A 14,546-nucleotide genomic window follows, 5' to 3' on the forward strand; every position below is an offset into this window, starting at 1 on the left:
CTTCTAACGAGATATATAAGCGATGTTAAGTTCAGTGAACCCAGGATTCTTTATTTAGCAGTGCATTATGCCATTTTAGAATTTCCTCTATTCAGCTGAACTATTTTGTTAGTATACATAATTGTAAATTAAGTCAGTGAGAATTATACTCAAATGCTTTAGAACCAATAGAAATACAATCATTGGAAGAGTTAAAAACATAAGCCAAATTTTACTTTTTACTGGTTTTAATGAGAGAAGTATGTGTGGTCATATCAAGTTAGCATATATTGTTACATAGGTAATATGTAATATTAGGTAATAACGATTTAGGTACATAGGTAATATGTAATACTAGATAATAACAAATTTATTAGAACATGTGCAATTGAGTCCTATTTGCAAAAGTACTTTCTCACTTAAAGTCTGACACACAGTGGAATTTCTATACATTTTTGTTGAATGAATGCATAAAAGTATTGAACTAAAAAGGGCATGAACTTATTGAATATTTTTTTAACAACAAACATTTGGGGACCCTCTTTTTAAAGTTTGTTTTTGTGCCAGTTAATAACTCCATTCCAGAAAACATTTTACACCAAAGGATTATCCACCAGCTTGCCTGGTTCATCACACATGATTTAAAATAACTTTGGGCAATTTCCAAAAGTTATTCCTACATTTAAACAAGAAAACTTGTGTGTGTGGTGGGGGGGTGTAAAATCCATCCATCTCTAAGTGTAAAGTTAAGAGATGAGTATTCCTAAAACCTTTTAAGCAACTCAGTCAAAATTTTCATTTCATAACATTTCAAAGAGATGATTTTTTAAAAAGACAATACTCATTTTAAGTACAACTTTTGATTCTTTATTTCTTTGGGTTTCAGGGACTCATGTGATCCCATTCAAGGATAATCATTCTTTATATGCTTTTATCTCTGCTAGAATCCTGCTCCATCAGCAATTCTTCCTCCTGAAGCTGTTCCTTCTTTCTGACTACTTGGCTACAGACTCCCTCTTTATCTGCCTTTTTCCCATCTTAGCCAAGATCCTTGATGAAAGAGTCTATAGTCATTGTATCCATGTTCTTGCCTCTTTTCACACTGCAAGCAGCCAGTCTCAGTTTATTTACACTGTCTATTGACAAAGTCAATGAACTTTGCAATCCTTATTCTACTTGACTGCTCTCTTGCATTTGACCCTTCGGACATTTCATCTCCCTTGGTTTCAGTGACACCGGTTACACCTGTTTCTCCTCCCACCTGTTTGACTTCTCTTCTCTGTTTCCTTCTTGCTCCTTTTACTCCAATTTCCACTAAGCCACGCTATTCCCCAAGAAGATGTCCTTTACTTTTTCTCTTTTTGCTATACACTCCCCTACGTTACTTTGTCCTAGTGGCTTCCAAATCTATATCTGAACATTCAATTTCTTCCTTGAACTCCATACACATTTGTAGAGTGGACACTAGATATGTTCACCTGGATGTGCAGTGGGCATCTCAGAACAAAACTGGACTCTGTCTTCTTTCACTTTACACTCTGCTTTGCCATAAATAATCTTTTTTCCTCAGGAAGCAGTATTACTAATCGCCAAGCAGCCTAAATTCAGTGAAGGATAGATTACGTCCCCCTAAGAAACCTCTTTGATACCCTCTTGTTCATAATTAATCTAAACTTGTGTTGCCTTTGTGTCCTTGACATATCTCCCATACCAAAATCCTCTTCTCTCTCTACTCTGACATGACCAGGAGGTGAAGAATAATGAGAACATAAAGTCAAGCAGTAGCAAGCCTTTTCTTCCCCCACGATCCCCAGCACCCTGCCACCTTCTTCCCTCCATTGTGAAATCTTTTCTGATTATCAACTCCCTACAATTCCTGTGGTAGAATTTGCTGCCTTCTGCTTTGTGTTTCCCTAAACAATTTACAAACCCCTATCTCTGTAGATTTTGTTTACATATTTGTTTCTCTTGTTGGGATTATAATCTTTGAGTAAAAGGTCACATTTTATTTTTTTTCTCTATGCCTACCACAAGACACAAGACATTTAATACTTGTTAATTAAGTGAATGTGAAAAACAATGATTTTGTTGAAGATTGAAAACTAGAATTTGGAATAAGTTACAAAAGTATAATTAATAATCAAACAAGCACTCAGTCTATTTGCTAATATTTGTTGAACACTCGATATGTGCCCATGAATACTGTACATAAGAGCTAGGCTGGGGAATGATTCATTACATCTATGCAACCAGAATAACTACCCAGACAATTTTAGGGACAATGTCAAAAATAAAATACATAAATACATAGAAAACATGTTCTAGTGAGTTTTGTATTTAAAATTTGCTTCTTGAAAATAAAGGATTATTCATTTCAATAAAAAGATAACCAAAACTTTTCCCAGAACCTAATTTTCTTGATATTAATGCTTACTTCATTTGACAGATCTCCCCTTCATTTCATATTCTGACAAATGAAATAATGATTTTACATTTCTTTAAAGAAGATTCATGTTATTTAAACTGTACTTGAGTATCATTCAAGTGAAATATTTTTTAAAGTGGTAAAGCTCAGTGTGTTCAACAATTTATTACTATAAGGAATATTTAAGGTATAAATTACAGTAATAAGCAATTCTACTGAACATAATGATGTTTTTTAAAAAGAATCTAGGAAGACTTCTGGTTCCAGAAAAGATGAAATAAGTACACCCCACTCAATTTCTTCTGCTAATTAAAACTAAAATTCTACACAAAATCCAAATGGCAACTATCAGAAGACTGAAAAGTGAGGAGAAGAAAGCAGGTTCGGTAGGGATTGGTGGTGAGTTCTCTGGCTTGTTTTGTTTTGTTTGGCCTTTGTTTACTCCACTCAGGCTGTTATAACAAAATACTGTAAAATGGATGGCTTATAAAGTACAGAAGTCTATTTCTCACAGTTCTAGAGGCTGGAAAATCAAAGAGCAAGGTGCTGGCAGGTTCAGTGTCTCGCAAGAGACCATTTCCACATAGACGCACCTTCTCCCTGTGTCCTCACTTGGTAGAAGCAGGAAATGAGCTCCCTTGGATCTATTTTATATGGCATTAAGCCCATTTATGAGGGTTTTGTGATCATGATCTAATAACCTCATAAAACACCTCACCTCCTATTGTCATCATCTTGGAGGTTAGGATTTCAACGCATGAATTTGTGGAGGGAATGGGAGGGTGGAGGAGAACACAAATATTCACATGATAGTGCTCCTTATATAGTCTGACCTGAGTTCTAGAGAAGCCCCAAATCAGAAAAGTCCAAAGGTCAAAGGCAAAAAAAGTTTCCAAGAAAAGCATGCTCTCTCTAGCCAAAGGACCAGGAAAAGGGCAGTCCAGCAGAACAGAATTATTTTGACCGAACCTGCCTTACTCCAGGTGAACACCATGAAAGGTTTACCTGTGCCATTTACCCTATTCATCAGACATTGCAGTCACAGAGACTGCTGGGCGAAGCCTATTGATGATTCCCACTTTGCACTAATAGGGCAGTATTCTGTTCTTTATTCTTGGGTTCTATGGTCGTACAGAGTATAGGATGATGCCCTATTGATTGACCATTTAAAATTAAATTAAATATAAGTGGTCTAATCATATAAATAAGACAGAGATTGGCAGAATGGGTATAAAAAAACATATCTCGACTATATATTGCTTACAGAAAATTCATTTCATATGCAATTACAGGTAAATTAAAAGCAAAAGAATGGGCCGGGCATGGTGGCTCACTCCTGTAATCCCAGCACTTTGGGAGGCTAAGGCAGGCAGATCACCTGATGCCAGGAGTTTGAGACAAGCTTGGCCAACATGGCAAAACCCCATTTCTACTAAAAATACAAAAATTAGCCAGTGTGGTAACATATACCTATAGTCCCAGCTACTCATGAGGCTAAGGCAGGAGAATCACTTGAACTCACGAGGTGGAGGTTTCAGTGAGCCAAGATCATGCCACTGCACTGCAGCCTGGATGACAGAGCAAGACTCTGTCTCAAAAAAAAAAAAAAAAGTAAAAGAAAGAATGCAGGTGGAAGGATTATATAAGGCTAGGAATTCAAAGCTGCAGTGAGCTAGCTATGATTGTATCACTTTACTCCAGCCTGGGCAGCAGAGTGAGATCCTATCTCAAAAAAAAAAAAAAAAAAGTAAAAAAATGGAAAAAGATAAAAACATGTGTTTGCCAACTCTAATCAAAAGGAAGCAGCTTGCATGGCTATATAAATATTAGACAAATTAGACTTCAGAGCAAAGGAAATTAGCAGGCACAAAGATCTTTACATGATTATAAAATGGTCAATTCACCAAGAAAATTATCAATTCACCATATAATAATCCTCTATATGTATGCACCAGCAATAGAGTTTTAAAATATATGAAGTGAAACTGACAGCATTGAAAGGAAAACTAATTACTACAGTTGGGGAGGTGAATACCCCTTTCTCAGTAACTGATAAAATCACTAGTCATATAGCTGGGCGCAGTGGCTACACCTGTAATCCCAGCACTTTTGGAGGCTGAGGCGGGTGGATCACTGAGGTCAGGAGTTCAATACCAGCCTGGCCAACATGGTGAAACCCCATCTCTACTAAAAATACAAAAATTAGCTGGGGGTGGTAGCAGGCACTTGTAATCCTAGCTACTCAGGAGGCTGAGGCAGGAGAATCATTAAGGAGGTGGAGGTTGCAGTGAGCCGAGGTTGCACTATTGCACTCCAGCTTGGGCAATAAGAGCAAAACTCTGTCTCAAAAAAAAAAAAAAAACAAAAAAAATCACTAGACATAAAATCAGCAAGTATTTAGAAGGTCTGAACAACACCAACAACTATTGGGACCCAATAAATATTTATAGAACATATTAGCCTACAAGAACAAAATGCATGTTCTTTTCAAGCAAACTTGAAACATTCACCAAGGTAGATGACATCATCAAGGCAGATGACATCATTATAACAAACATTAACAAACTTTACAAAATTGAAATTCTATAAAATATGTTCTCTGGCCATAATGAAGTCAAACTGGATATGAAACACAGAAAATGCCAGGTGTGTTTTTTATGCACTTGGAAATTAGACAAAATACTACTAAATAATCCATGGGTCAAAGAAGCAGTCTCTTGTGAAACTTAAAAATATAACAAAGTATATGAAAAGATGCTTAACATCATATGTCATTAGGAAATTGCAGATTAAAACAACAATGAAATACCACTACACACATATCAGAATTGCAAAAATTCAAAACACTGACAACACCAAATGCCGGTAAATATGTGGGGCAACAGGAACTTTTATTCATTATTGGAGTAAATGCAAATGATACTGCCACTTTGGAAGACAATTTAGTAGTTTCCTATAAAACTAAACATACTGGTACCATATGATCCAGCAATAGCATTCCCTAGTATTTAGCCAAATGAACTGAAAACTAATGTTCTTACAAAAGCCTGCACATGGATGTTTATGGTAGCTTTATTTATAATTGCTAAAACTTGGAAGCAACCAAGATATCCTTCAGTATATGGATGGATAAATAAACTGTGGTACATCCAGTCAATGGATATTATTCAGTGCTAAAAAAGAGATGTGCTATCAAGACACACACACACACACACACATACACACACACACAATAAAAGACATGAAGGAACCTTGAATTCATATTACTAAGTAAAAGAAGCCAATCTGAAAGTGCTATATACTCAGGATTCTGACTTTATGACACTCTGGAAAAGGCAAAACTATGGAAACAATAAAAATATCAGTGATTGCCAGAGTTAGTGAGAGAAAATGATAAAAGAATAAGAGCACAGGGGATTTTCAGGGCAGTGCAAACTGTCTTTATGATGTTATATGGTAGATATAAGTCATTATGCATTTGTCAAAATCCACAGCATGTACCACCCAAGAGTGAACTCTAATGTAAATTACAGACTTTGAGTGATAATGATGTGTCAATATAGTTTCGTAGAATATAACAAATGTACTACATTCTAGTGTAGGATGTTGATGGGGCTAAGGGAAGACTGTATGTGGAGGCAGAGGAGTATATAGAAAATTAATGTACCTTATGCTTAATTTTACTGTCAATCCAAAAGTGTTTTAAAGAATAAAGTCTGTTTTTAAAAATAAAAATAAAAACAATAAAGGTAGCTTTCTAATTAATCAGAAAAAATCCAATTTAATCAACCTAAGGTAGAAACATGTAAGTAATAAAAACAGAGGCTGAAATTAATAAAAGAAAAATGTAATTAGAAAAAATAGATAACTATAAAGGCTAGTTTTCTTAAAAGAACAGTGAGTTATTTTAGGTAACTTCCTCATGCACTTGATTAAGGAGAAAAAACAGTATAGGCTGGGTGCGGTGGCTCACGCCTGTAATCCCAGCACTTTGGGAGGCACAGGCGGGCGGATCACGAGGTCAGGCGATAGAGACCATCTTGGCTAACACGGTGAAACCCCGTCTCTACTAAGAATACAAAACATTAACCGGGCGTGGTGGCGGGCGCCTGTAGTCCCAGCTACTAGAGAGGCTGAGGCAGGAGAATGGTGTGAACCCAGGAGGCGGAGAGTGCAGTGAGTCAAGATTGTGCCACTGCACTCCAGCCTGAGTGACAGAGCGAGACTCCGTCTCAAAATAAAACAAACAAACAAACAAAAAGAGTGAAAAGTATGCACAATCAGGAATGAGTAAAGAAATATAATAATAGATTTAAAGAGTAATTACCCCCAAAAAACTACATGCAACTATAACAATAAATTATAAAATCTAGATGAAATGGATAGTTTCTTAGTAAAATATAAATTACCAAAATTTAACCAAGGAAAAATCTAAAACCTTGAATCAGTTATTTACCATAGAAATGGTTGAAAATATAATTAAAAATATATTATTACATAAATTAGAATCAGATGGGTTCACAGCTGAATTCTGCATCACTCATAAAGAACAGATAATTTTAGTATTATTTAAACTAACCTGCAAAAAGAAAAGTTTTTCGTGTAATTTTATGAGGCCCCCTAAAGTTAATACCATCTGAATAATATATATACACACACACACATATGCATGCACACATATTTGTATATAAAGTCTAGTGGTTGCTAGGGGTTACAGGGAAGGAGGGATGAAATGGCAGGGCACAGGGATTTTTAGGGCAGTGAAACTATTCTGTATGACATCATATTGGTGGATATATGTCATTTTTAAAAAGCAAAAAAAATTTGAAGTAAATGAAAATGAGAATACAAAATATCAAAGTCTGTGGGATGCAGGTAAAGCAGTGCTTAGAATGAAATTTTTGGCACTAAAAATGCTTATATTTTAAAAAACAGGAAGTTCTTAAATCAATCATCTAAGCTTCTACCTCAAGAAATGAAAAAGAACAAAATAAAACCAAAATAAGCAACACAAATTCAAAACAAGAAACCAATTAAATTGAAAACAGAAAGCAATAGTGAAAAATCAAAGAAACCAAAAGTTTGTTCTTTGAAATGGTTAATAAAATAATAAACTTCTAGAGCAACTGTAAAAGAAGAAAATGAGAGAAGATACAAAGGTATTACCAATATCAGAAATAAAAAAAGGGGTATCATTATAGGCCCTACAGACATTAACAAATTATAGGGAAATATTATGAACAACTCTGCCATGTATTAACTGAGCTATTTAAATGAAATAGACCAATTCATTGAGAGCCACAAACTACCAGCTCAGTTTCACAGAAATTTAGTTCAGATAGCAAATACATTCAAAATAAGTATGGCTTAGAACACTCGTTTACCTCTCTGCATTCTACGTTTTCTTAGATCTAGATTTTTGCCAAATTATCTCTCAATATTGTGTGTGTGTGTGTGTGTGTGTGTGTGTGTGTGAAGATGCTTTTATTCTATGTCATCCAGAATTTTTAGTTGGTCTTTATAGAAGATTATTTCAATAACTTGTTCTGCCGTTAACAGATGCTGTATCTGCTTGAGCATGCACTCGACTCTATTGTGGATTCCTTAATTCAATAAGGGTAGACACTATGTGATGTTTGTGTGTAAACCAGGGGGTTAACACGATGTCCTGAACACATTGAATAGAGGGGATTATAAGTTTGAACTTCTTTTTAATGCTATTGATGTAAATTCTTTAATTGCCTTCCAAAAATATTGTGCAAATTTACATTTTAACTAAAAGTCTATGAGAGTTATTTATTGTGTTTACTCCAGCACCAGGCCTTGTCATTATTTGGAAATTGTTTCTAATCTGATAGGAGGAAAAAATATTTCATTTTTAAAATATTTATTTCATTAACAGTCATGTTGAACTATTTTTCTTGCTTTCTTTGCACATTTATTCTTTGAAAAGCTTATTTATATATTTTATAAAGCAAAAGATAAATAGAGAAACAATATTTATAATATATTTGACAGAGGGTAAATGCCATTAATACAAAGTGTTCTTATCAACCAATAAGATAATGATGCACAAATTAATGGGGAAAAATTGGCCAGAAATATAAAAGCCTGTTTTTAGAAGAATAAATGCAATTTATAAGTAAACATAATTAAAATTAACAGGAAAATACTATTGAGACATACATTTTCCCTCTCTTTTTTTAAAATTATACTTTAAGTTCTAGGGTACATGTGTGCAATGTGCAGGTTTGTTACATATGTATACATGTGTCATGTTGGTGTGCCGCACCCATTAATTCGTCATTTACATTAGGTATATCTCCTAATGCTATCCCTCCCCACTCCCCCCACCCCACGACAGGCCCCAGTGTGTGATGTTCCCCACCCTGTGTCCAGGTGTTCTCATTGTTCAATTTCCACCTATGAGTGAGAACATGTGGTGTTTGGTTTTCAAAGCTACCGATGACTTTCTTCACAGAATTGGAAAAAAATTACTTTAAAGTACATATGGAACCAAAAAAGAATCTGCATTGCCAAGACAATCCTAAGTCAAAAGAACAAAGCTGGAGGTATCACGCTACCTGACTTCAAACTATACTACAAGGCTACAGCAACCAAAACAGCCTGGTACTGGTATCGAAACAGAGATATAGACCGATGGAAAAGAACAGCTCTCTCTCTCTTTAAAGCATATGATTAATTATTTTGTTTTTTTCTTCCTTTACTTTTAGGCTTCACTATCCTAAAATCAGATAGTAAATCTGCATTTGATCTCAATATTACATGCTTTCATTTATTTTACACTTAACTCTAAGTTGTCTGGAATTAATTTTTCTGTAGCACATAATTAGAGTGTGATATTTTTAAAAGTATGTTTTCAGAGCTTTTTTTTCTTATGTATGATGATATTATTATTATTAGTGTGGTTTGCCATCAATTAGTATATACATTAGAGCAGGTTCATGAAAGTCAATGGTCTTTGAATTTATTTCATTGTCTGCACTGTAATGAAAGACCTTAAACAGTCCACTTAATTCTTATGTGTAAAAATTGGATAAAGCAGAACTCACTATAGTAATAAATCCGTTGGACTCTGTAAATAATCTGTACATTTTTAGAGTCAGTAGAGTTAAATAGTAGTAATAAGATCTAGGTCCTGAATATATAGGTTCAAAGTCCACCATGATCACTTATCAGCTCTGTGATCTTGGTTAAATTACTTACCTTCCCTGGGCCTCTATTTTCCCATCTGTTGTATATAATTTATATAGCTTTTTATTTTCTAATAACCAGCAGCGTTGACCTGCCATGACCTAGTACATCCTCCAAAGAAGCAAAAGTTTTATTTTTACTTCTTTATTTTTGCCAATATAATAGATATAAAAGGTATATTTATACTCCTTTAATTGGTATTTCATGACTAATAATGAGATCAATAATACTTTCTTAAATTTAATGTCAATTGAACACTCTTTCATGTTAACTACCTTTTACTATGTTTGCCCAGTTTTATATTGGAATATTTCTTTTTTTGTATAAGTTTAAGTGGTACGAGTGTATTTTTGTTTCATGGATAACATGTAACAAAACATTTCCTTAGTGGTGAAATCTGGACTTTTAGTGTAACCATCATCTGAATAATGTGCATTGTACCCATTATGAAATTTGTCATTCCTCACTCCTCTTCTACCCTCCTGAGTCTTCAGTGACTATTCCACCTTCTATGTCCATTGTTTATCTCCCACTTGTATACATTGTTTAGCTCCCACTTGTAAGTGAGGACATGTTGCATTTGACTTTCTGTTTCTGAGTAGTTTGACTTAAAATATAGCCTCCAGTTCCCTCCATATTGATACAAAACATATGATTTCATTATTTATGGATGAATATTTATGGATTAATAGTATTCCATTGTATATATGTGTAAACACACACATACACACCATGTTTTCTTTATCCAGTCATTTGTTAGTGGACTCTTAGGCTGATTCCACATTTTTGCTATTGTGAATAGTGCTGTGATAAACATATGACTATATTTCCCTTTTTAATATAATTATTTATTTTCCTTTGAGTAGATACCCAGTAGTGGGATTGCCAGATTGAATGGTAGTTTTATTTTTAGATAAATCTCCACACTGTTTTCCATAGAGGTTGTATTTTTACATTCCCACCAACAGTGTATAAGCATTACCTTTTCTCCTCATCCTCATCAACATCTGTTATTTTTTTCTTTTTAATAATAGCCATTCTGACTTGTGTAAAATAATCTCATTGTGGTTTTAATGTGCATTTCTCTGAAAATTAGTGATACTGAGTGTTTTTTTCATATGCTTATTGGCCATTTGCACATCTTCTTTTGAAAAATGTCCATTCATGTCATTTGCCCACTTTTCAATAGCGTTATTTGTTTTTTTTATTGTGGTTGAGTTGTTTGAATTATTTGTAAATTCTGGATATCAGTCCCCTGTTGGATTCATACTTTGCAAATATTTTCTTCCATTCTACAGGTGGTTTTTTCACTCTTGAGTATTTCTTTTGCTGTGCAAAGCCTTTTTATTTTAATGAAGCCCTATTTGTCTATTTTGTTTCTATTGCTTGTATGTTTGAGGTCTTGGTCAAGAATTCTTTGCCTAGACTAATGTCCAGGAAAACTTTCCCTGGGTTTTCTTCCAGTATTTTTAAAATTTCAGGTCTTACATCTGACGTTTTTGTTCAAACTTTATTCGATTTTTGTATATCGTGAGAGATAGGGGTTCAGCTTCCCTTTTCTGCATATGGAAATCAAATTTTCCCAGCACCATTTTTTTGAAAAGGGAGTCCTTTACTCAGTGTAACTATTTTTATATCAGTACCATGCTGTTTTGTTTACTGTATTTTCATAGTATAATTTGAGGTCCGGTAATGTGTTTCCTCCAGCTTTGTTCTTTTTGGTTAAGATTTATTTGGCTATTCAGGCTCTTTTTTAGTTTTGTATGAATTTTAGGAATTTTTTTCTAATTCTTTGAAAATGATCTTGGCATTTTTGATAGGAGTTGAATTGAATCTGCAGCTTGCTTTGAGTAGTATGGTCATTTTAACAATATTAATTCTTTCAATCAATGAGCAAAGGATGTTTACTCATTTGCTTTTATTACCTACAGTGTCTTTCCAGAGTGTTTTGTAGTTTTCCTTATAGAGATCTTTCATTTCCTTGGCTAAAATATTATTCAGTATAGTACTGGAAGTCCTAGCCAGAGCAATCAGGCAAGAGAAAGAAATAAATGGATTTTAAATTGGAAAAGAGGAAGTCAAATTATATCTGTTCATTGATGATATGATCTTATGCCTAGAAAATCCTGAAGACTCCTCCAAAAAAATCTCCTAGATTTGATGAACAAATTCAGTAAGGATTCAGGATAAAGAGTCAATGTACGAAAATAAGTGGCATTTCTATGCACCAGTGGCATTCAAGCTGAGAACCAAATGACGAAGGCAATCCTATTTACAATAGTTGGAAAAAAAAAAAATTACCAAGGAATACATTCAACTAAAGAGGTAAAATATCTTCTTTTCCTTCTATTTAAATTCAGATTTAGGGAGGATAAGAGGAAAAAACAAGGTCTCATCTCACTTTTAGGTCATAAGAATGTGGAAATCCTTTCTTAAATCCAAAGTTAAAGTACCTTTCCTTACCTTCTCTCTCTCTTTCCCTCCCCTCCTTTCCTCTCCTGTCCTCTCCCTTCCTCTCCCTTCCTTCCCTTCCCTTCCTTTTCCTTCCTTCCTTCCTTCCTTCCTTCCTTCCTTCCTTCCTTCCTTCCTTCCTTCCTTCCTTCCTTCTTTCCTTCCTTTTTCTTTCAGCAGGGTCACACTCTGTTATAAAATAAATAAATAAATAAAATTTTTTAAAAAATGTTAGTTTTTGTAAAGATGGGGGTCTTGCTATGTCACCCAGGCTGGTCTAGAACTCCTGGGCTCAAGCAATCCTCCCTCCTCGGCCTCCCAGATTGCTAGGATTACAGCCATAAGTCACCTTGCCCAGCAAAAGTACTTTTTCAAACAATTTTAAATACCACCATTTCAAAAAATTTCCATGAGTAAAAATATGACAACTTTTCTTTAAATTTTTTTGAAATCAATTAGGTTATTTACAGTGCTGCGCGAACTGGAGTGTTCTAGATCAATATTCCTCAGAACGTGGTGTAAACCAGCAGCCTCAGCATCACGTGGAGCTTGCCAAAAATGCATAATCTCAGGCCAAACCCCTGCTGAAATGCAGTCTTTATTTTAACAAGATCCATAGCTTATTTATATTTAGGTTGAGAAATACTAGTATAGATAATGCATTAAAATAGAATCTCAACATAGGAAGTACCTATCTCTGCTAACATGTATTAGCCATTTCTGTGTCATATGGGTGGCAAATGTTTTCCTACTCTATTATCTGAGTGTTTTTTTAATTCATGGTATCTTTGTCATACATTTAAAAACTGTTATGTACTCAAGAATGTTTATCCTTTTCCTCATGAATTCTGAGAGCCTTGGCTTCCTTAGAAGAAACTCACCCAACTCAAAAGCAAACAAATATTTTTCTATTTTTTTAATATTTTCATTTTACAAAATCACACAACTTCTAAATGTAATCAACACTTTTTATAAGAAGCAAAATGTAATAAATTTTAGGAGATCAGAATGTGAAGTTAATTTATTATTCATGATAGGTTGCTTTATAACTAGGCAGCTTTTTTATATCTCATGTTCACTGGATTATTGGAGTATATTTTCTCAGATGCTTTCAGGGCCATTCCAGCCAAGAGTGTAAAGCTTTCTGAAAAATAACTGTTAGAATGAAGAAAAATAGTTAAAATTAGCAGATTGATACACTAACTGTAGACTGATATTAGCATGCCGGTCTCTGTCTTTTTTTTGTTTTTTGGAATTAGGTCTAAGGTAAATGTAACACTTTTACAGTCTTTCTAATATTAATTAAAATAATATCACAGTACCATGATTTGTGGTCCCAGATGTGAATGTGTGATTCATTGCTGTTTAGTCACTCTTGACCCAGTTGAGAAGCGTGTCATGTTGTCTGAGAGATTTGGGTCCTGCGACCTGATTAATTGATGTACCATAAACATCTGTAGCACACCTATCTTCAAAGACAATATATTGTAATACTTAAGTGCTTAGATCCTCAACTTTGACTGCCTGAGTTCACATCTCAGCTCCACCATTTAGTACAGCTGTGTGACTGAGCAGTTAGGTAAACCCTCAGATTGAGTTTCTTCGCCTGCAAATGAGGATAATAAAAGTACCTACAATAATAAGTTTAGGAGGAATAAATTATTTCATATTTTTAAAGTGCTTAGTTCAATATCTGATATGAATTAAGTGTGCTCTAAGAGCTATTATTTTATACTGCTAGATATTATTATTTAAAACATGTTGGGACAAAATATAGTTATTTAGTGTGAAGAAGGGTACATAGATATTTTCTGTATTAGAAATTAATAGAGAATAGGTTTTTTCACCTCCTTGGCATAAATGCAGATATAAATTTAAAATGAGTAATTTATTTAGATACCAGTTGTGAGATTCTCTATCCCTATAGCCAAAACACTCACTGTTTCTTGTAGGTCTTTTCTCCCTCTGTCTCAACGTCCTTTCTTATGATAAACAGGGACATACAAGAACATAACCTCCAATTAAATCTCCTGAACTTTGTCTGTTATATGACAAATAGGTTTGGGTATTCAGAGCATATTCACTTATTATATTACACAGTCACCAATATAGCTTCAATAATAAAAACAAATTAGGATTTCACTCTTAAAGTGAACATTACTCTTAAAGTGAAAATTACTTTTTATAATGAGGAGACACAGTCTTCCTTTGACTTTAACATTGCATCTTGTTAACATCTCTCTTTCCTTTCCTTCCCCTCTATCATAATAAAGTTTTACTGGAAAGAAGAAAAAGATAAAACAACAACAACAACAAACAATCCCTGCTCTTAAGGGAAGTGGAAGACAATGACTGTTAAGGATATCAAGCTGGTAGCAAGTTTTATATCCAGCTTCCTCCTGCTGCCATTGTATTGTTGTTGAAATAAATATCGGCTACTGAAGCCATATGAAAGTACATAAGTAGGCACATAAAT

This window comes from Colobus angolensis, unplaced genomic scaffold (genome assembly GCF_000951035.1).
Source record: "Colobus angolensis palliatus isolate OR3802 unplaced genomic scaffold, Cang.pa_1.0 Scaffold491, whole genome shotgun sequence".
Taxonomy (NCBI): Eukaryota; Metazoa; Chordata; class Mammalia; order Primates; family Cercopithecidae; genus Colobus; species Colobus angolensis.